This window comes from Tachypleus tridentatus, chromosome 1 (assembly GCF_004210375.1).
Source record: "Tachypleus tridentatus isolate NWPU-2018 chromosome 1, ASM421037v1, whole genome shotgun sequence".
NCBI classification, from domain to species: domain Eukaryota; kingdom Metazoa; phylum Arthropoda; class Merostomata; order Xiphosura; family Limulidae; genus Tachypleus; species Tachypleus tridentatus.
Genome location: NC_134825.1, coordinates 173,066,697 through 173,072,953, shown reverse-complemented (window position 1 = coordinate 173,072,953; position 6,257 = coordinate 173,066,697). Strand labels below are relative to the sequence as shown.

At 34.1% G+C, this 6,257-nt stretch overlaps 1 protein-coding gene across 1 annotated transcript in view; it reads left to right on the top strand.

Moving 5' to 3' along the window:
- LOC143230408 (FGGY carbohydrate kinase domain-containing protein-like) overlaps positions 1-6,257 on the top strand; it is a 297,176-nt gene that overhangs the window by 195,943 nt on the left and 94,976 nt on the right. The window lies entirely within an intron of this gene.

The following is a 6,257-nucleotide window of genomic DNA, read 5'->3' as shown; positions in this document are numbered from 1 at the left end:
GATAAAGAAGTGAAGTTTTGATCCAGAACTACAGTGATTTGTTATCATCACTTCCTCTTAGTAAATGGTAAGAAATATCACGTGTCACCACGTGAGGATAAGTTCGGTGAGGATTTGACTTTGTTTGTTTTCCGTCCCTTCAGATTACAAAGCTTCGAACTGTCCAGATAAATCTAGTTACAGAAGTTGTGTTTTGTTAACATTCCTCGAGTCAAGCCTGCCTACTGTAACATTTTCATTTAACCTGCACCCACTGCTTCGGTAGAAGATGGAAAGTCTTTGAAACATTACAGTGTATTATGTTATGTATACGTTTATTTTTTTCAAATGTCAGGTTTCAGTATAAAAAATTAATATTTATCGGTTTCAGTTTTCTCTCACGTAAAGTTATAATGATTTACAGCGTGCCCCATGTGGCACAGCGGTACGTCTACGGACTTATAACGCTAGAATATACGTTTCGATTCCTTTGGTGGACACAGCATAAATAACCCATTGTGTAGCTTTAGCGATTTTGAAAGTATATTAATGTTTTCATGATAACAGAAGAGAACACTGATCTCTGATGGAATATGTTTTACTGTAACAGAAGTGTACGTATGTATATAAATTTTTGGTTTTTAAAGAGATACACAAAGAATGATAAATATTTATAACGTTTCGAACATCTTTACTATTTTGTAATAAATTAATGGAGATTTTTGTTCCCTAAATCTGAATATCACTTAAAAGTTTACAGAAAAATAACCAGTTTCAAATACATTTTGTGTTTGTTAAAAACAAAAACAAAACGAAACGGACAATTAATTTCGTCATTCGACCAAACAAGAGCTGCTATTGGTTGGTATTAATTTCGTGTTTTCCTCTGTTTAGAATATACAAACGATTATGAGCAGATAGTCCTATGAAAGAATTCTGACACAAATCATTTCACAGATTTCAAGTTTGTTGGGTTTATTTATACGTTCTTCTGGTACCGACCGATTACCAAAGGGTCACAGTAAACATTTCAAGCACAAAAAAAAGTTTATTTCACCATCTGTTACGAAGTGTCGATGACTGATATCTGTTGTACCCATAACGACAGTACACTAGTATCTGTTGTACCCATAACGACAGTACACTAGTATCTGTTGTACCCATAACGACAGTACACTAATATCTGTTGTATCCATAAGGACAGTACACTAATATCTGTTGTACCCATAACGACAGTACACTAATATCTGTTTATCCATAGCGACAGTACACTAATATCTGTTGTACCCATAAGAACAGTACACTAGTATCTGTTGTACCCATAACGACAGTACACTAGTATCTGTTGTATCCATAAGGACAGTACACTAATATCTGTTCTTTCCATAAGGACAGTGCACTAATATCTGTTGTACCCATAACGACATAACACTAGTATATGTTGTATCCATAACGACAGTACACTACTATCTGTTGTACCCATAACGAGAGTACACTGATATCTGTTGTATCCATAAGGACAGTACACTGATATCTGTTGTATCCATAAGGACAGTACACTAGTATCTGTTGTACCCATAACGACAGTACACTAATATCTGTTGTACCCATAAGGATAGTACACTAATATCTGTTGTATCCATAACGTCAGTACACTAGTATCTGTTGTACCCATAACGACAGTACACTAATATCTGTTTTATCCTTAAGGACAGTACATTAATATCTGTTGTATCCATAACGACAGTACATTAATATCTGTTGTACCCATAACGACAGTACACTAATATCTGTTTTATCCTTAAGGACAGTACATTAATATCTGTTGTACCCATAACGACAGTACATTAATATCTGTTGTATCCATAACGACAGTACACTAATATCTGTTGTATCCATAAGGACAGTACACTAATATCTGTTTTATCCTTAAGGACAGTACACTAATATCTGTTTTATCCATAACGACAGTACATTAATATCTGTTGTATCCATAACGACAGTACACTAATATCTGTTGTATCCATAAGGACAGTACACTAATATCTGTTTTATCCTTAAGGACAGTACACTAATATCTGTTTTATCCTTAAGGACAGTACATTAATATCTGTTGTATCCATAACGACAGTACACTAATATCTGTTGTATCCATAACGACAGTACACTAATATCTGTTTTATCCTTAAGGACAGTACATTAATATCTGTTGTATCCATAACGACAGTACATTAATATCTGTTGTATCCATAAGGACAGTACACTGATATCTGTTGTATCCTTAAGGACAGTACATTAATATCTGTTGTATCCATAACGACAGTACACTAATATCTGTTGTATCCATAACGACAGTACACTAATATCTGTTTTATCCTTAAGGACAGTACACTAATATCTGTTTTATCCTTAAGGACAGTACACTAATATCTGTTTTATCCTTAAGGACAGTACATTAATATCTGTTGTATCCATAACGACAGTACACTAATATCTGTTGTATCCTTAAGGACAGTACACTAATATCTGTTGTATCCATAAGGACAGTACATTAATATCTGTTGTATCCATAACGACAGTACATTAATATCTGTTGTATCCATAAGGACAGTACACTGATATCTGTTGTATCCATAAGGACAGTACACTAATATCTGTTTTATCCTTAAGGTCAGTACACTTATATCTGTTGTATCCATAAGGACAGTACACTAATATCTGTTGTATCCATAAGGACAGTACACTAATATCTGTTTTATCCTTAAGGACAGTACACTAATATCTGTTTTATCCTTAAGGACAGTACATTAATATCTGTTGTATCCATAACGACAGTACACTGATATCTGTTGTATCCATAAGGACAGTACACTAATATCTGTTGTATCCATAACGACAGTACACTAATATCTGTTGTATCCATAAGGACAGTACACTAATATCTGTTGTATCCATAAGGACAGTACACTAATATCTGTTGTATCCATAACGACAGTACACTAATATCTGTTGTATCCATAAGGACAGTACACTAATATCTGTTGTATCCATAACCACAGTACACTAATATCTGTTGTATCCATAACGACAGTACACTGGTATCTGTTGTATCCATAAGGACAGTACACTGATATCTGTTGTATCCATAACCACAGTACACGATCGTTAGTAACTGTATGGAGTGACGGTTTGTTTGTTTCTTTTATATTTCGCGCTAAACTACACGAGGGCTATCAGCGCTAGCCGTCTTTAATTTAACAGTATAAAAGTAGAGGGAAGGAAGCTAGTCATCACCACCCATCAACAATTTTTGGGCTACTCTGTTACCAATGAATAATGGAATTTACTGTAATCTTATAATTCTTCTACGGCTGAAAGGGCTAGCGTGTGACTTAGACCGGATTCCGGACCATATGCAGTGAGGAAAAACGTGATTATTTTGTCAGAGGAAAAGATTATATTCTTACTTTAACCTCAACACATACTTCCGCCTTTTTCTTCACTCTATTTCAGTCTAGACATTTCAAGTCTGCTGAACATTCTAGTTTAATATCTGTAAATTGATACGTTGTGTAAGTCTTGGTTTGGTTTTTAAATTTCGCGCGAAGCTACACGAGAGCTATCTGCGTTAGCCATCTCTAATTTAGCAGTATAAGACTAGAAGGAAGGCAACTTGTCATCACCACCCACAGCCAAATCTTCGGCTACTATTTTATAAATGAATAGTGGGATTGACCGTCACACTATAACGACTGCACGGCTGAAAGGGCGAGCCCCTAACCATCTGGTAATGTTGTATAAGACATTATCTTTCTTGGTGAATATATTCAGTTGACTGTTTCTAACAGATCTGTTGATGCTCTCACACAGTAACATTTCTATCTTTCTGTGAATGTTTATTACAAATGTGAAGCGAGTTACATATTACATTATCCATGTTTTAACTAATATCTGATTATTGTATATAATATCCATATAATTATTATTATGGAACAGACACGTGCACCCGAACTTACTAACATGGCTGAGAATACGCTTGATGGCTTACATCATATACTCTGAAACACGCCGCAGACAGCTCTTTATGGTAGAATTATAAACACTTTCATGCAGTGTTTTCTTTTGTGTATCGGTCTCTCGATTTTTATGTAGAGTGTATTTACATTTTATAGTGTTGTATGTGAGATACATCAACCATGTAAGCACTTTGTTTACTGGTTATCAGTTTTATTTATGTCATCGATGGGTTTTCAATCCAAATGGTTTGTAAAACGTTTATTCTATAACATGTTGGTGTTGATAGTCCAATATTCATAGAATGATTTATTTTATGTAACAAATGTTTTAATTTTGTGATTGATTTCGTATGTTATGAGCTAAACGCGTCCATTATTTTTTGTATATTCTGAATTTCAGTTTTAAGTTAATAAGACAATAAAGAGATTTTATCTTCTTATAATATTTCAATTTCTTGGTAACTTCATTATTCACAGTAGAATATTTCAAACTTTGTTTTATTTGTTGATAAATAGTTACGTGAAGTTTCATCCAAGAATAGATTCTGAACGTTACATTCAAAACACGCCCGAAGCTCCAAGGAGGTGAGAGAGGTTAATATTCCCGGTAACGGATAGGGAACACCGGACCTACAAATTCACTCTCCGGCAAGCTGACCAACCGTTGGGTCATGTCTGGGCCATAGTTTTAGTAAATTATATTTCTAACAAAAATTTTTCTTAATACAATTATATCATATTTTGCTTTAATGATGAATACCTCTGGTTACCATAATGTTTGTATTGATGAATACCTCTAGCAACTTTAATGTTTGTACTGATTAATACCTCTAGCAACTTTAATGTTTGTATTAATGAATACCTCTAGTAACTTTAATGTTTGTACTGATTAATACCTCTAGCAACTTTAATGTTTGTATTGATGAATACATCTAGTAACTTGAATGTTTGTGCTGATGAATACCTCTAGTAACTTTAATGTTTGTATTAATGAATACTTCTAGTAACTTTAATGTTTGTACTGATGAATACCTCTGGTAACGTTAATGTTTGTACTGATGAATACTTCTAGCAACTTTAATGTTTGTATTGATGAATACATCTAGTAACTTGAATGTTTGTGCTGATGAATACCTCTAGTAACTTTAATGTTTGTATTGATGAATACCTGAAGCAACTTTAATGTTTGTATTGATGAATACCTCTAGTAACTTTAATGTTTGTACTGATGAATACCTCTAGTAACTTGAATGTTTGTACTGATGAATACCTCTAGTAACTTTAATGTTTGTATTGATGAATACATCTAGTAACTTGAATGTTTGTGCTGATGAATACCTCTAGTAACTTTAATGTTTGTATTGATGAATACCTGAAGCAACTTTAATGTTTGTATTGATGAATACCTCTAGTAACTTTAATGTTTGTACTGATGAATACCTCTAGTAACTTGAATGTTTGTACTGATGAATACCTCTAGTAACTTTAATGTTTGTATTGATGAATACTTCTTGTAACTTTAATGTTTGTACTGTTGAATACCTCTAGTAACTTTAATGTTTGTACTGATGAATACGTGTGGTATGTTTGATGTTTGTATTATTTTATTGCTTGGTATATATATATATGTCTGTTTTAATATGTAAGAAGATGGTTGATGTTAATATATTTATCAGTTCCATACAGTAACAATTTGCTGTATGTAGTGAGGTTTCTTTTCTACTGTTGTTAACCACTTTAACGTGGTTCGTTTGTGAACTCACCAGGTGGTTAGGGCGCTTGGCTCGTAATCTGAGGGTTGGGGGTTCGTATCTCCGTCACATCAAACATGCTCGTCCTTTCAGTCGTGGAGTCATTATAAAGTAAAGCTCAATTCCACTATTCGTTGGTAAAATAGTAGCCCAGAGTTGGCGGCGGATGATGATGACTAGCTGTCTTCCTTCTAATCTTACGCTACTAAGTTAGGGACGGCTATCACATATAGTCCTTGTGTAGCTTTGAGTGATATTCTAAAAACAAACACATTGTTTTCAGCTGATATATGTGTTTTTGAACACACCATAACCTGGGTTTAGCCTGGTGGTAACTGTGATACTAGCAAGCGTTTCAGTAGCTGTCTCTAATGATTTAGTTTAGACCTTCTTTTCCTTTAATCATTGAACATGTATTCGAACCCTGTCAGAGCACCATATCAAGATAGGTGAGGACTGGACTCACCACCTATATCAACGGAATTTCTTTCCATGAAAGAAGTCGGTGTTA